The sequence below is a fragment of the Elephantulus edwardii genome, unplaced genomic scaffold (genome assembly GCF_000299155.1).
Source record: "Elephantulus edwardii isolate Elephantulus edwardi_28Jun2011 unplaced genomic scaffold, EleEdw1.0 scaffold00040, whole genome shotgun sequence".
NCBI lineage: Eukaryota > Metazoa > Chordata > Mammalia > Macroscelidea > Macroscelididae > Elephantulus > Elephantulus edwardii.
Genome location: NW_006399790.1, coordinates 7235824 through 7254224, shown reverse-complemented (window position 1 = coordinate 7254224; position 18401 = coordinate 7235824). Strand labels below are relative to the sequence as shown.

Here is an 18401-nt window from a genome sequence, read left to right as displayed (position 1 = left end):
TTAAATTTAAAAAAAAAGAAAGAAAAAAAATTTTTTAAATTGAAAAACAAAACACCTAGTCCTTTTGTCTCAACGGGCACCCATTCATGAAATCAACAACAACAACAGGGATAAAAGATAAGGGAAAGGGGAGACCACTGTTTAGGAACTGATGAGTTTGTTTGTGGTATGGGAAAATTTCACAATGGGTACAGCTGGCCATTATACAATATGAGTAATGTAACTGAAAACAGGAAATTGTAAACCGCAAAATTCAAATTGGCAGATATTATATCTTATGTGTGTGTGTGTGTGTGTGTGTGTGTGAGAGAGTGTGTGCGTATGTGTACATAAATGTTTATGAGCTCTGGTGGCTTAGTGATAAAGAACTGGGCATCAATTCAAAGGTAGGTAGTTCGAATCCACTAGTTGCTCTGCACGAAAAAAGATGGGCAATCTCCTTCTGTGTAATATACTGCCTCTGAAAGCCTGTTGGAGGATCAGCTCTGAGTTGGTTCTGACTCAATGATAACAACAACATGTATATTTATAGCAAAAATTAGTGCATTTTTTAAAAAAAGGAAATTAATTCCAGAAACACAAGATAGGGCCTGAGAAGGAATGGATCAAACATTTTAGAGGAGGCCTGGTGGGGACTATATATATATATATTTTTTTTTTTAAGGCAAATCTTCTAAAATCTTTAGACAGTGTGCATCCTTAATTGCTTTGGCAAGGAGCGAATTGCTCATCTAACTTTAGTTTTTGCATGACCTAAACCATGGAGGGTTTGTTGAACTGAACTGAATTGTCCATCTAGTCAAATGACAGGTCAAGTGAGAGAAGGAAAACCATTCAGGTGATTGTTTAGTAAAATGAACATCAGTTAATGGATAACGCGTTGAGTTGTGGTAGAGAAAGTTTAAGTATGTATAAGACTAAGTTCATCTCTGTTCAAATCTTCTAGGATTTTATGAATGGGTGCCCGTTGAGACACAAGGACTAGTTTTTAAAATTACTGGTGAATTTAGGTCTCAAGGTATTCAAATTGACTGAATACCTTAACAGGACAATAAACAGACGGCAGGCACTCCTGTCACTTCACTAGAGGTAAACAAAGGAGCTTACAATCTAAAGTTACAGAGCGTCTCTTGCATTAAACAAAGACATCTTTATTTCCGTGTAATATAAAATCAAACCAAGTTATCGGGAACTTCCTTTCAATACAAACTAAACTCTGAATATATTATTTCTCTAAATTTCAAATTTATCATAATCAAGGCTGGTCCTTCTCCCCCTTTTACCCAAATGGCAGGTTGACAAATGCTAATGAAACACTGCTTTCACTGTGTCTGTTCTGCACCAGTAAATCTTTGTTTACGTCATTCCACCACCATTTAGTTCACCAAGTCCAATTTTTGCTATCCCTCGAGAGTAAGGTCCCATACAACCCCAACAATTGTCTTATTATCCTAAGATGTGAACTTTAAGATTCACAGAACTTGGCTCCATTCCATACCACTCTGTTTCCTTCCCCCTTCTCTGCCCTCCCACCAACTCCTACTCTTAACCTTTGAATCAGACAAATAAACCAAAAAAGAAAAACCAGTCCTATGTAAATTTGCAACTTCTTCCTCTATCCCGAAGGAAGGACTGGGCATATAGAGATGCTCCCTGGATCTTAGTAGCCTTGTTTTCTGTAATGTTGTTGTTGTTATGTGCCAGCGAGTTGGATCTGGCTCATAGCTGACAGTATAGCAGGTGTCCAGAGGCATTAAATCACACAGGAGGAGACTGCCCATCCTTCTCCAGTGGAGCAGCTGATAGATCCAGACAGCCTGGGTTTGCATATTGACAGTGCAACTCCTTGCCCACTAATAGGTAACAGGAGTGATCAGAATAAGGATTCAGCTACCTTGTCCACAAATTGTCCCAAAAAATTGCATACTCTGAAATAGAACTCCATATAGAAAGGCTTTAGAGCAATCATATTTCTCTTTTCCCCTCTAAACAATTGTTAAGACTTCCTCAATATTCCCCCAGGACATTATTACAACTGTTCTCAAAGGGCAGAGAGCTAATACGGCCTTGCTGGGGCTTCCAGACACCTTCCACTCCCCTCTCTATAACCTACATACCTACAGCTGACAGCTCACAATTGATCTCTCACTGGGAATTCCCCTCAGCTTCAAGGAACTGTCTTGTCTAAGGTTATGATCCCTCCCATGGGACAGCTCTCGGCCAGGGACTGTCTGATATGGAAATACACAGTCTTTTAACTCAATTTGGGGTAACTCTGACGACCCATCAAAATCCTGAACTACCCATAGGGTCAGACCTCAGATGCAACCAAACTGCAGGTTAGCCTCTTTCTCTGCCTCAGAACCTCACTCATTTGCCTAGAATTTTCCACCACAGTCAGGCTCAAGGAAGCATAATCTAACACCATCATTCTTCCCCAAAAGTCCATAAGCTTTTAAAGGCATAAATGGTCAGGCCATGTCAAGATCAGTCTTTCTAAGAGAAAGGGCTCTGGAATAGTCTTTCTCATTCATTCATTCACAAGAAGGAATTCATGAAGATGTATATTAGATGGAGAGGCTCTGCTAATTACGTAGGACTGTAGGCCAGTGGTTAGCAGAGCCTAGCAAAACCCACTGTGGCAGTACCAGAATTTCACCACAGATGAGGCTGAGCCTGTGCCTCTGTGGATGGAAAGGATTTTGAACTTGAAACTTGAAGACAACTTGGTGGGACACCTTTGAGAATACTGAGAAAGCATCTGATGCCTATTAGCAAAGTATGGTGGACATTACTAACAGACTGAGACATCTCTGCTCAAGTTCTCTCAAGCTATGCACTGACATTCTCATTGACCTCAAACGTCTTTAAAAGTATAAATCCACTTCTGAATCAGAATCCGCAGGGCTAAGGGAGTACATCTTGACAACCAGTGGACTGTGGGAGCTGATTCTTAATGATTACAGACATGACATTGAACTTGTACTCAGGAAGTTATGTTGCTTTTCACTCTATCTTTGATGATAAGCCAAGTTTCCCATCTATTAGAACATCTAATATAGAATGATCAGAAGGTTAGAAAAATAACACCTGTCGGTTTCTTTTCTATTTACTAGTAGTAGAGATACAGTAATTGATGAGGAAAAGAATGGAAACTAAGATAAAATGAGGAGTTTTTACTAATAAGAGACTCACTTTTGGATTTCCATCTTCAATTCTAAATTGTTATAATTACCGGTACAATTACAAGTGTTCATACTTGCAAGAACTAAAATCCCATCATCTTATTATCAAATGTATATTCTTTTCTAAAGTAGTATTATTCCCACATATGATTATAATAAAAAATCTCTTTGAAATTTACAATTCTACCTTTCTATTATCTAGTCACTGCAACAATGGGCTTGAGGATGGTGGAGATTGTCAGATTTTGAGACTGGTGCAGGATAGAGCAAATTTCAATCTGTTGCTTTTAGGGTCACTATCTGCTATCAGGGACCTCTCTAGAGTACTGAAGAGCAACGATGCCACTCTAAAGATTAAGGTGGACCTGATTTAACCCATGGTCTTCGTAATTACTTGCTAGGGATCACAAAGCGGGACAATGACTAAGGATGATAGAAGAAGAACTGACGTCTTTGAGCTGTGATGCTGAAGAAGAGTCTTGAATATACCATGGACTGCTAAGAGAACAAACAGGTCTGTCCTGGGGAGAGTGAAGGCAAGAGAGTCAAGGATTCTGAAGTTTCGTCTGACATACTCTGGGCATGTTGCAAGAAGGAACCAGACCTTGGAGAAGGACATCCTGTGTGGAAGGGTAGAGGGACAGTGCAGGTAAGGAAGACCACAGATGAGATGAATTGACTCAGTGACTGAAAAATGAGATTAGCTCTGTCAGAGTAGATGAGATTGGCTCAAGATAGAGCAGGGTTCTGAGCTATTGTATACAGGGTCGCTATGAGTCACAAGCGACTCAGCACATAACAACAACACGAGTTAGTCAACTTAGTGACACCTAACAACAAGAACATTAAACATATAAAGCCAGATTCTATTTCTTTTTCTCTGCAGTTGCAGTCTCCAGCTTTTCCTTCCTCTAAAAAGAATTGCCACTTCAGGGTCACTGTGCTGTTTCTATCACTGTAAAACAGTGAACTCCAGGTAATCTGAACTGTATTATACTAAGCCACAGCTTCCCCCCCCCCTTACAATGGTCATTTCTACTCTTACTAAACAAAATTAATTTGAATGGCTCTGTCCCATTACAGAATATTGCATTTGGGAGGTTCAAGGAATTTTTAAAACTAAATTTTAACTTGGGCTTAGTCTTTGTGAAGAACAAAGGGGGAAAAGATAAATATTTAAGACAGCCAGCAATATCTGGCTAATGTTTGAGGACAGGGATCCAAAGCGAAGAAAAGTAGAATAAAGACAGAAGTCTGGAGCCTCTAAAATTGATAAAACTGGAAATGAAAAGAACCCTGGATGCACTCTTCACAGTCATTATGTGTTCTGTTTTTCCTTATGCACTGAAAGCCCCATCCCACCCCCAAAGCCTGGCATGTCTGACTCAGGCCTCAGCGCATCTTCCTGCATTCTGTATCCCCTTCTCTTGGGAATCAGACCAGCTCTTCTCCAGCCATGCTGCACAGCATCCTGATCACATTATCTTTATTCTTGATTCCTCATCTACCTGGAATACGGAATCTACTTCACACAAATGTCACTCCTTTTAAAGTTCAATTTAAGCCCTGCCTCCATTGGCAAGCCTCCTGGCATCCCTCCAAGTGCATAGGCTCTGACCCTTTTCTGAACCCATGCTGCCTGCCTTTAGGTTATCTTGAATTACATTTATGTGTGGTTTCATTTTCTTACCGCTGGTGCTGTTGTTGTTGTTGTTGTTGTTAGTTGCTGTTGTGTTAACGTTGACTTTTAATGACCCCAAGATTCATAACTAAATACAAAATCCCTCATCTCTGGAGCCAATGCAGGACCTCTTCTAGTGCCCTGCACACAGAAGGTGCTCAACTATCCATAAAGGAGATGGAAGGAAAGCAAAGAGAGAGAGAAGGTAAAAAGGGGGAGAAACCAGCCATTTCCTCTGTTATAATCTATTTGTAGGTGGCACACTACCTAATATTGATCCTGGCCTCTTATTCTATTTTCCTTTCATACTTTACCAAAGCTTGTTCCTTTCACTTTACAACACAGCCTGAGTTTAAGAGAACACTAAACCACTCTGCTGCCATGGAACATGTATGCACTGGTTCAGTTACTACTTCCTGATCGATCACCCACACTATGTGTTACATGCTCAATACTGGACCCTGGAAATACAATACAGCCAGGCACAAGCCTCCTGGAATTAAACTCTACCCTGGTGATGTAGTGCATAGTGTGTTTTGCTGCTAACAAAAAGGTAAGCAGTTTGAATCCACCAGATGCTCCACAGAAGACAACGGGAAGTCTCCTTCCACGACCTTCTACAGCCTAGGAAAGTAGATGAGGGTTGCTCTGAGTTGGAGATGACGCAGCCGCAGTGGGTTTATTCATTTATTAAGATGACTACGATACACAAGAGTCCAAAAGCCCCAGAGACCCTTTGAATGGATACACTCTGTACACTGTGGGGTAGAGTATCTCTTGAGTACCAGTCAGGTCTTGAGTTGTGTCATAGAAATATTAGATAAATATTAAAAAGCCAAGCACAGAGAGGCACCAGATTCATTTGCTACATTCCAAACTGCCTCCCTCAGTCACATGGAGCTTTGGTTACACAGAAAATCTGATACTTTTCTTTGTCACTGAATTTTCTGGGTTTTTTTTTTCCTGCTGAGTTCCGCTTCCCTGACGACACTCTTTCAAAAATAAAGTTGGCAGAGATGCTGGGAGACCTAGAGTGTTCATAACCACTGCCATTCCTTGAAAGATGTGCATTAATTAGTCAGTGGTCATTAAACGATCTAACTAGAATAGAAGCATATACTCCACAGCTCCTACCTCCTTATCATTTAAAATTCTGTGTACTGGAACAATTTTCTGAGTCAGGAAAAAAAAATAATTTAATGCAACATTTTCTCCAAATGCTATTGTTAGAATATGAAGGGGAAGTTTGCTATTCTGTTTTTTTTCCCCTCTTAGCATATTAACAGTGATTCACATGTGGACTGTCTTGACAAAAATGTTGTACATGTGTGTATTCGACAACTTAATCTTGCAATTGGGTGATGGCAGCTTTTCAGAACTGATAAAAACATGACGGTCTCCATTATTCCCAAATTGGTTAATAATTATCTATGCAAGTGAAATTATCCTTGGTGAGGGAGACATAAAATTGAAAAATTCTATCTCCTCAAATGAGAGTCATTCAAGTCGCTCACTCCCTGCCTGCCATCGAGTTGGAATGGGCTCACAGCTGATGGCGCACTGGGGTTCCAAGGCTGCAGACTGCATGGGAGCAGAATGCCCATGCTTCTGCTATGGAGCAGCTCGTGAATTAGGACCGCCAGGGTTATCAGCAGCCTGTGGATTGGCAGCACAGCAGACATATTTGCACAAAATCTTTTCATGGATGTCCTTGGAAGCAAGGAAGGTGACATGACACTGAGACCATGACGGCAGTTCTAAAGGCCAGGCACCAGGGATATCCGGAGCAGGAATGTTCCAGAAAGGTGGTAAAGTGGAGGCTTCAAAGAAGAGCAGTTCCCGGCAGGTGCAAAGATACAAAGCTAATGGGAAAAAGGACACTACAGAAAAGGCAAGGAGGCCACACAGGTAACCTATTTTCTCCCCAATCCCTGTATTTTAAGTATCTTTGGAGATCAAATGAGATCAGGAATGGCACCGTGTGCAGAAAGGGGGGGAGGGAAGCAAGTTGACAGACTTGGCATTGGGGAGTCCTGTGAGGAACAAATCATCAACAAAATGAGCTAGAAAACCAGGGCATAGATATGCTAATGTCAGCTTCCCCAAGTCCTATTTCCCTCTCACTGTTGTTGTTGTTCTGTGCTGGTGAGTTGCTTCCACCTCACAGCAGCTAGACTTCTAACAGAATGAAACAGTGACCAGTCCATGCGGCCCTCAGTCACTGCCATGCTTGGGCCCACTGCTCGAGGCATTGTATCAACCCATTTCACTGAGGCCCTTCCTCTTTCTCGAGAACCTTCCACATGGCCAAGCATGATGACATTTTCCAGGGTCAGATCCCTCCAGACAACTGGAGGAGAATTCACCATCTCAACACTGGAAGAGCATTCTAGCTGTTCTTATTCCAATACAGATTGGGCCGTTCTACTGATAGTGCAGTGGTACATTCCGTGTTCTTCACTAACCTCACATTTCAAATGTCCCAAATTCTTCTTCAATCTTCACTATTCTTTGTCCAGGTTTTGCGGACACATGAGAACACTGTAAACAACATGGCTTGGGTCGGGTGCACCTTAGTCCTCAAGGTGACATCTCCACTTTTTCAGCACTTTGAAGAAGTCTTTACCAGGATATTTGCCCAACGCAAGTGTGCGATTTCTTGACTGCTGGTTTCATGGACACTAACTGTGGATTTGAGAAAAATGAAACCCTCGAGAGTTTAGTATTTCATCTGTTTTTATAATATTGCTTGCTGGCCCACTTTTGAGGATTCGTGTTTTCTCTCATCTCCTTCAGTGAGTCCTTCAAGTCTTTCAACATGCATAGTTGTTCCACCTGCTTAACACAGGCTGTCAATGAGTCCTCCTAAACTCCTGATGTCACATTTGTCTTCGTATAGTCCCGCTTCTTGGATTATTTCCTAAACATACAAACTGAATAAACATGGTAAAAGAATCCGACTCTGACACAAACTTTTCCTGATGTTAAAACTATGGAGTAGTGTCTTGTTCTCGTCACACAACTTCCTCTTGGTCTGTAAACAGGTTCCACTTGAGCACATTTAAAAGTTCTAGAATTCTCACATTTCACATTATAATCTGTACTTTGCTGAGGTCCATCCACAGTAAAACAGCTTTGCATAATCAACAGAACACAAGGAAACATCTTTCTATTATTCTCTGTTGCTCTCAATAATGATATCCCTTGTTCTACATCCTTTTCTGAATATGGCTTGAATTACAGGCGGTTCCTTGTTGATGTACTACTGCAACCATTTTGGATTATTTTCCAGAGGCTACACAGTTGCATTTTTTCTTTAAAAAAAATACCATATACTAAGACTTACTGCTATGTAACTAAGCTACCCAACTGAGGGCTTATATCATAGAAAGAAAAAGGGACCATGTGTCACAGGGAGTCAATGAGCTGTGAGATCTTGGAAACGTAATTTCACATCTCTGAGTCACAATTTCTCATTGGCTGAAATTATATCATTGGGCATCTTTCATTCTGATACATTGCATGGTTTCATGACATTTTTCTAAAAAGCCACTTCCATCTTCTTGGTCACATTTGCATTAATGCACTTCATTCTGATGGCAATAAAAGTGTTTCTATTACTTTTTTAAAAATTCATTCTTTTTTAACGTCAAACAATTTTAAGTTACAACTGCATATGAATCCTAAATTGGGAAGGGTATTTACTGGAACTTTAAATGTGTGTTCTTAGAAAATGAAATGGCAAAGTTCATCTATCCAAAACTCCAACTCTTTTCATAGAAATACACATTGCACTGGCTTTCACTGTACACATAAGATAAACATGATTTACGTGTATTAATAACACAAATTTAAGGGAGGTCTGGTAGCCTAGTGGCAAGAAGCTGCCCTGCAATCCCAGAGGTACGGAGTTTGAATCCACCAGATGCTCTGCTGGAAAAGGAGGGCCAATCACCTCCTGTACCAGTCAGATTTGATTTGACGGTACACATACATACATACATACATACATACATACATACATACATACATAAAATAAATTAAAAAGAAAAATAATGCAAATTTTGTCACTAGTTATCTCTAGGTATGTGTGTAGAATTTTCAAGGACCATAGGAATTACTCTAAGAGGGCCATAATCCACATTTATCCAAAGATTTCTATGTAGGTAGAATAAACAATGTATTTCAAAGGTAAAAAGTAGACCCTATTGTGACTATAGATCTTCATTGGCTCCTGTAGAAGCCCTAGTAACCTAGTGGTAAGATGATGCATTGCAATCTCAAAGACGTGGTTTGAGTCCACCAGTTGCTCTAAGCGAGGATGGACAATCTCCTTCCATGTGATTTATTGCCTCTGAAAACTTGCTTGAGGGTCAGCTGTGGGTCAGTTCTGATTCAATGGCACATAACAACAAAATTGTGACTATATAGATTTTTAAAGAAATTACCACATGCATATTTTTGATTACTTTTGTTATGCCTTTTTTCAATCACCTATTACTGAAAGTACAACTATGATTTATGCATCCTTCCTTTTAAAAAACAACTTAGAAAGAGGAACTTTATACCACAAAACGATGATGTACTGTAAATGTAAATGTCTTCCAACTCACTATGATCAGGTTATAAGAAGATAAACCACTATGAACAACTTCATGGTTATTCATAGAGTGACTTATTACAATTATATTTCACACGAAGTATAAGAGACTTAAAAACATGATCAAAGACTGAAAGGGTATAATTATATGATCAAAATTCAGTCTATTTTCTTTTTTCAATGATTCCAAACTCCACACACAACTTCCTCATGTAGGAATTTTTACAAAGAGCAGCCTGATTATTCCTTGAATTTATATTTCTCAATATGGAACTCATCAGTACAAAGTCACTACCTTGCTTTTGTTGTTGTTAGGTGCCATCAAGTTGATCACAACTCATAGCAATTGTAGGAATGAAAGATTGGAAGCTTGCCTATTCTGCACTATCCTATCCATCTCTACCATTGATGTAATCACGGAGTCAACTCATCTTGTTGAGCATTTTATTTTTTGGAAGACCCTCCACATTCCTGGGCATGATTTCTTTTTCTAAGGACCGGTCTCTCCTGACAACACTTCTAAAAGCATGTGAGATGGTATTTCACCATCCTTGTCTCTAAGCAGTACTCTGGTTACACTTTCTCCAAGACAAGTAGATTCTTAAAATGTGATTAAAATTATTTCTTTAATGGTGTCATACGGAAACAGGAAATAGCATCTTGTTACTAAGTAAAACATTGTGGTGCTTTGCTTTGCTTCTTTGCTTTATCCATTATTCACTGGTTGGCAATTTCAAATTTCATGATAATGAAAACAATATCAGGCAAGTCATCCCTTCTCTGAAGCTGAAAATCTTAGGTGTTAGAGTTTGGAACCTAAATATTGTTTCTATACAGAAACACTGAAAAGAAAAAAAAAATACACCAATTCATTGTCATTTAACAATCAGGGTAAGCAACTAATATATGTTCACAGAGCTATGGTTGGCCTGTAATGGAATGTTATATACAGCGTAAGACACTCCAGAGTGGTATTCTCTAGGTGAAAAGTAAATGCATATTTGTAAAATGATTAGCAGAATTTGTCAAATAAACAAGCCTGTCTATATTCTTACAGCATTCCTTTGTAAATCTGTTAGAGCAAATCTAAAGTATTTCTGTAGGATACACACACACACACACACATGTGTGTGTGTATATATGTATATATATACACACACATATATGTTTTATATATGTGTTTTGTGTATATATATATATATATTTTTTTTTTAATATGGAGGACAATAAAATGCTTGCCGTTTATATGCATCAATGAGGTTGGATAGATTATGTATGAGCAACTTCATCCCAAACTAGAGAAACATCAGGAACATTTAGAATAAAACAAAAACAGATACAGGCAATAAATAGGGGTTAGTCTATAGCATGAAAGTTCTTTATTCCAAGTCCATGTATATCGATTCATTTATTACAGGATTAATTTTCTACTTTCCAAGCCTAGGTAAACCAAAATACAAAATCTTTCTTTGCAATATGCTTCTCCAAGAAGTCACTTAAAAACATATATGAAAAGTTCTAACACTAAACTATCTCTTTTTTCCTTTTATGTAAATATATTTATTCCGATACAAGAAGATTTGAAGAAATGCAGTGTTAGTGGTGACACATAGGGGACTGCCTCCCCCTAAAGAACATTAGTAATTATTGCAACCAGCAAATTCAACAAAATAACTGGTATATTTAGATTCTTATATTCTCTATTATGATTGGAAGCCAGACCCATTGAGCTTCAGTTAAAAAAAAAATGAGGACAATAGTGGTTTTGGTCATTTGACCCAATTCAAGAGGTAACATCAAGTCTGTTTATGTATTTATGTTGTGGGAAAGGAACTCTTAAGTACTCAGAAGCATTTAAAGAGAGCAACCAGCTTAAAACACACATACACATACATAGCACACACACAAAACCCTTGATTCTCACTTTGAATGTAACTCAAAAGCAGCTATTTCTACATCCCCATATTAGTACCACTGAAGAAAATGAATAGTTAGCAATGGAAGCTTTGCATTTGTATGTGTTGCTTAATTACTGAATGAGATTATCTACCAGCTAACTGTAACTGATACTAGAAAATACCTATGAAGATTTGCAATGAGGGCACAAGAGGGGAAATGCACTCCTGAATTCATAAGACTTAGGGGAGCTCTTAACAATAATTCCTTACATTTCTGAGGTATAGCGTGGTGTAAGCACTTCACTTTATCTTGTTTCTTTAAAGTAACACAGATCTAGTCTTTTTGCAAATAATTCTTCAAACATGAAGAGGTTAAATAAGGTGTCAGAGGTCACAAGGAGCTGACAAGGTGAAATCTAACTCAGGCTCTTTGTTTCAGCCTAGCATTCTCCGATGTCTTGACATCTTAGAGAGCTGGATTTGTTTTCTGAGATTCCTGATACAACTAATGGGAACAGCACTGGAATTTAATCATAAAAATGCTGACACTACCTTATCTATAGTTGCCCAAATGGTGCCATTATAATTAATGCTTTCGAACTTGAGCATCATCCGAAAACTTGCTACTTTTATGTCTTATTAATCAACACTTAGATGCTCTGACTGCCACAAATTAGTCTGTTTTATAGAAACAGGACATTTTCTAAACACTGAAGATTTTTATCTGCTTTAAGACAAACTATAACCCAGTCATGTCAGTGCGAAGCCGTCTAAAAGATACAGAAATCTAAATCTGGGGTAAATTCTTCAATTCAGTTGCTCCTAAGAATATTTTCTCTTTTAGTCATTTTACCCTGACTTATTCATACATATCACAAGCATCGTAAAAATTCCATTTACATTTTTCTCCACTGTTAGAAACAGCATGGTTACTTAACAGCTAAATCACTTGACCCTGCTGAAGCAACTGGTCAGGATAGCTTCCATATTTATAAGTGTTTTCTTTTTTCTTTTCCTCAAATATCTTCCAATTTAACGACAGGGCATGGGCTGTCAGAATGGCAATAAAATAGATGAGTAGGCATTATAATGTAAATTATTCACTGCATTCATGTTTTAAATGCTTTTCTATTAAGCAAAGCTTTTTATTACTGATTTGTAGGAGACTTAAGAAAAATGCCATAACCTGCCATGGTTACATAATCTTCTTCCTAAAGAAAGTAACAGGTTATAAAGTGCCATTAAAATGATGATATAAATTTTTTTCTAATGTGACTATATACAGAATACAGGTGAAGGATAACAATTTGATGTATATGTATATTTCATGGTATTGGTCTCCCCCCCTTTTAACAGACTACTTCTTATCTTTTCTAGTATTATTTCTATCTCCCCCTGTGCTTATAAAGCCTCCAGAATATACCCTGTATTGCCCACATATGTGTGGCTAACGTGAAAGAAAAACTGAGGAAGTCCTTTCTAAAATATTAAAGTAAGGGGTACAGGAAAGATCATGGCAGACTATATTTCTGCACATAGTTGGAGACTAACAGCCTGGAAGCAGCTGTAGTGTTACCCTGACCCCTGAAGGAAGGAATCAGGAGTTAACTTCACATCCAATTTCCTACACAATATGAACACCAAACCTCCAAATTTACTGGCACGGGTCTATCAGTGTTTTGGCATGTCCTATGAAAAAATCAGAAAGTCACTTCACTTATGAGAGTTCAAAACTGCATGTCACCATCCCATTATTCTGATTTGGGGTAAGCCTATCAATTCAGCCTAACTTAGGAGGTGTCTAGAGCTTACTTCTGATTCTGTAAGACTGTAAGGAAATGGCATATGAGGCGATGTAAAGGGGGGTAGCACAACAGAACCATTTAATCTCCCTGATAAGAAAGCTATTTAGCTTTCTTTGAAACAACAAATGTAAAGAGAACTAGGAGATAACAAAACTACATGCTAAGATGATTCAATTCAACAGGGTTAGAATTTCAGTGGAGTTTCATTTTTTTTTTGGGGGGGGTGGATACATAAGGTGTTCAAGGGGAATAGATTCTCATACAGTAGAAAGGCCAAAAAAAAAAAAAAAAGCAGGTGATGTGTATCTTCTTTAAAACTCACAGCTCTAAATGAAGCATCAGGGAAAATGGCATTTTCTTCTGCAGTATTCCCGCCTATGTACAGAGACCACAGTGCATTTCTCTCTCTCGTCTCCTGTTAAAAAGTCGTGGTGGCTGTAACATGTCTTTCAAGCCATTCAGTAAGTAACACTTGAAATGGATTGCTCTTTTATTCTGGGAGCTGCATTACTAATGAATTCACTGCCATTTATTTATTTATTTTTAATTAAAGAGTATATATTACCTTTGAAGGTGTTAACTTTTCCCTGAGGGTTAAAATGGCACAGAAAGAGGTTGTCATGGCAAAGATAAAGGTATGGAACACTTATTTCTAACACACTATAGAAGCAATCATCATTTTTCACAAGGGAACCACCAGACTGAAATCAGCATCAAGCCTTACCTGGAAAAATTCGAGCAAGGGGACCCTAAACAGTTCTATTCCCAGTGTTCATTTTAAAAGATTCAACTTTCCACGCAGTTAGGGACATGAGTTTTCAATCACAGGCACTAGAACTATGACCTTGGCTGGGACCAGCATCAGCCCCAATTGTTCAATGGGGCACTTGTGAAATATTGCAGACTTCTTTTGACTCTCCACGGGTGTGGCTAAAATCGTCCCTATCCAGCCCTAAAGCTTATATGATCTGCTGTCCCTCAGAAACTCAATCGGAGAAAACTCGTGCTAAATTCACCACAGAGATCAAGCTTTACAGGACCCTTGGAGCTCATCTCTGTCTGCCCTCCTTCTCTTTTGGCTGCTACAAGCCTTCAAAAGTTAACAGGGTGATGGAGTCTCTCCCTAAACAATCATTTCATCTTACTATCGTTGACTGAGGTTCGCTGATGTAATGAAGTTACATAATCACCGATTATGCACGACTTCCATCCATCTTCCTACATATCCATCTATCTTCTCCCCTCCACTTGGGATCAACGTACCAGGTGAGATGGATAACACATGTAAATGCTCCATTCTCTCACCATGGGATGGGACTTTAGCATTGCAGTACAGTGCACTGAACCACGTCATCAATATTGATTTTTTTTTTACCCCATTTCCCAGGCAGAATATGCTTAAGTATCCTCAGTGCTCCAGTCTCTAACTTTTTACCAAAAGGGTAAAACAGATGAAGCAGGTAAGACACATCTCCAACTTAAGGTTAAGGCAAGTGTGTAATTGCCTGTATTTCCCAAGCTGGCTGCAATGCAATGAAAGGATGGGCTCCGCTTCCAGACCTTTGACTCCCTTGCACGTGGGTCGCAGCTTCAGCTATTTAGGATTTAGGGTAAATAATGGCATTATTGGGCAACTGAACTTGATAAAGAAAGCACCGGTGATATTTAAGATAACATTGCCTGGTTTCTCTCTATTTCAGTCACCCTTTCCAGCTCTTCCTTCTCTTTTCCTTTCTACCCCCCCCCAAACAGGGAATGATAATCCAGTGGATTGGAAAAAAAAAGGAACCCCAGGTTCTTAATAATCTTCAATAATCACAACCTGGAGAACAATTAACAATGATTATCACCTTAAAGTTTAAGAACTTGACAAGTAGGATGTCCCTGGTCCCATTGCGGCTGTGAAATGCAGCAGAATGCTGCACTGAGTTGAAAGCATATTTCTTTTAATGAATAAAGAGTAGCTCACTTCATTTTAAATAGGGCTCCTCACTAAGTGTTCCTTTCACCACTGCTATCTCTTCCAGGGCAGAGGAGCCACAAAAATTGCATCCAAACAAAGAGTGCTACCCTGAATTAATTCAAGACACTCTTCCATATAAAAAATAATTGGGGTTTTGGGGAGAGTGATGCTTTCTTTCCAATTACACTCAGAACGAACACACACACACACACACACACACACACACACACACACACACCCCAACCCACCCAACTGCAGTTATTCCATTCAGTGCCAATAACGGCCACATCACAGCCATCAATGCTATGCAGCAATCATCCAAGTCGCCCATTCTCATTATAAACGCCCAAGTTTGCTCACACCACTGATGGGTTTGTAGAGATAGAAAATGACCTTACCCACGACAGTCTTCCAAATTATTCTCCTCTGGATATCAGTCGGTAAGGTAATTGCTGGTCATCACAATGCGTATTCAGAAAAATCCACGTTTTACTCCTGTGTTCTTTTGCTTGTGTTTGCTAGCAATTAATATTGTGAACAAGATACCCATTCACAAATGCCAAGTTCACCATAAAAGCTGATAATTCCATATAGATCTTCCCTACAAGACTGTCTCCAGTTAGTTCTCAAAGTGCCCGATTGTTTGCTGAAGATACAATCCAGGTGCAGAGCAGGGGGAGAAAAAGACTAGAAGCAAAAGAAGAGGCAGATAGAAATGGAGAGACTGAAAGAGAGCAGAAAAAGAGGGAATTTTTAAATTTTTTTTTTTTTTAAAAGGAAGGAAAAAGGCAGATAACTGAGGAAGTGTGTGAGCCCTATGCCAAGAATCGGAATCTTGCTAGGAAATCTTCTGAATACATGTAGCCTTTCAGATCCTCCTGGTCCCCAAGTAAAATTTCCAGATCCGGGATGCAGCCATAAGAAAGAATCCTATGTATATTTCACAAGTATCCCGCAATAACAGATCCGACGGGGTTTTCCTTGTACTGTACTGCTATGTGAAAGCACACAACCCCTGCTGTTTGGAAGGGTGTCTCCTGGGTCCTAGCTCTCTCCAGCAGCCCCCAAAAAAGAATTTTTTCAAAAAAAAGGGGGGGGGAGTAGCTTTGCGCTTGCCTTTAGTGATGCTAATCCCGAGCGAAAATGACAAGCAACCCACGAACAACCCGAAATCTTGATTAATAGCCACAATCCACTCAAAATATCCCAGGGAAGAAGGAGCGAAAGCCAGAAAGAAAAACTGCAATGCATAAATGATTCCAGTGTTTCTACAAGATCGGTTCATTTGATTGAATGCATTCTCTGGTTTGCTGCAAGTCATAAAGAGGATAGTGTTACTGCCACCCAATGGATATTTTAGTACTAGCCAATCCACAGCCAGCCACTGCTTTGCGAGTTTTAGTTTTCAGAAGCCCGGACAGGAAGGAGGGTAGCTGGGGAATCTTTTGGAAAGAATCCTGGGTAGCCTGGAACAACGGAAACCTGCACTTCCAGGCAAACTTGGACTGGCGTACTTGGAAGTTAAATCTTAGGTTTGCCACCGTAGGACGAGGGTTCCAATTCTCAAAGCAGTGGAAAGGTACAGAGAGCGATGCCTAGGCTGACACACTCATAATAACCTCTTTGAGAGCATATTTGGAGCTCAATAGCGCGCGCGCGCGCGCACACGCACACGCGCACACACACACACACACACACACACACAGCCACTCTGACCATCAGTTTAAACTGGATTTCAACGAAAGGGGGGGGGGGCGACTACTCTATACCTCAGGTGGCAAGGTGATACTTGTTTCCAAAGGACAATTTTTTCAATTTTTTTTTTTCCCCCAAGAGCATGTCTCTGTATTGGTATGTAATCTGCAAGTCCTCTGGGAAGTACGCCTGGAGCAGCGACTGGCTTGGCCAGGGGAGGAGCAGCGTCTTTCCGGAGTTGAGCTTGGGAAGCGGGTGCTCTGGGAAGGCTCGCTGTGCGTGGGTGTGAGTGTGGGTGGACAATGGAGGGGAGGAGGGCGAAAGATGAGGGGCTTGAATAGGATCCTCCTCCTATCCACCGTGTTCCTACGTAACAGTTTGCTGCGGTTTTTCTGAGATGGAACTGTGGTGGGAAAGGGGAGGTGTGTGTGGTGGGGGAAGTCCTTACTGGTAAAATAAATATGAAAGCTCTACCCTGGGATATAGCATAACACTCACTGGTGAGGCTGTGCCTTTCAAACTTTAAAGTGCGCATGATCTCAGGGCGCTAGGTTCTAATGCAAATACTAGTTTAGGAGGGTTAGCGCGGGTCCTGAGAATCCGCATTTCTAATCTGGTCCCTGGGAGGGCCAATAGTGCAGGTCCCTAGCCCACACACATCTGGAGTGCAAGACTCTGGGGAATTACTACTATTTACACTGCGATTTTAGTATTAAATTCTAGAAAAGGTTTTGGCAGGACAGATAAAGGGCAGAGGCACATTACCCCCGACTCCCCCCGCCTCCCCCTCATCCTTCCTCCTCTCCGAGACACTACCTGTAAACCCCATTCAGGACAACCTCCACTAGTTAGACAATGCATTCCAGCTTTTGTCATGGAGAGCTTAAGGGGGTACAGCAAAATGAGGCACAACGGAGAGGGAAAGCAGCCAGCCCTTTAAGAACTTCATTTAATTGGGGGGGGGGCGCGACGAAAACAGGAATTGAAGGTTAAAGAAACACTTGAAGAAAGTAGGCAGAATGTGAGCAAAATGAACACAAGTTCAATTTGGGGCAGAGGTGAAAGTGAGGACGGACTTGACTGGGAAAAGGCAAATGTATGTCGTTTGAATGGAAATCCAAGCTCTTGTGTGGTCACCTCAGGTTCCCAAAGAGGTAAATCTTATCAGGAGCAAACCTGCCTCATCTTTCTCCCGTGGTAAGTGACTGGTGGATTTAAACCCACCAACCTTCCTGTTAAAAGCCAAACGGTAACCCACTTTGCCATCAGGGCTCTTTTTACTCTTAAAGGAAGAACTTTCCAATCAAAGGTCAGATAAGAGCTGATTAAAAGACAGAAGGCAAGTTTTAAGTGGTTTCCCAGAAGAAAAAAAAATAAAGAACAACAACAACAAATGTTTCCATCTTAAATAACTCACAGCATTTCAAACCAGAGATCAAGTGCTTAATCATGTCCCTCACTAGGTAGTTTCCTCTAGAGGCAATTTATCCATATTAATCTTGATGCCAAGGCTTCTTTTCTACTTGTTCTTTCCCTTGCATTTACCATTTACAATCCAGAGTAAACTGAGACCC

At 40.0% G+C, this 18401-nt stretch overlaps 1 protein-coding gene across 1 annotated transcript in view; it reads right to left on the bottom strand.

Annotated features, from left to right (window-relative positions):
* Positions 1-16126, bottom strand: part of LOC102861291 (interleukin-1 receptor accessory protein-like 1-like) — a 1697309-nt gene extending 1681183 nt beyond the window's left edge. Inside the window, exon 1 of the mRNA XM_006885045.1 lies at positions 15531-16126. The gene's annotated coding sequence lies outside the window, so the exon portion shown is untranslated. The remainder of the gene's footprint in view (positions 1-15530) is intronic.
* Positions 16127-18401: the final 2275 nt, after the last annotated feature.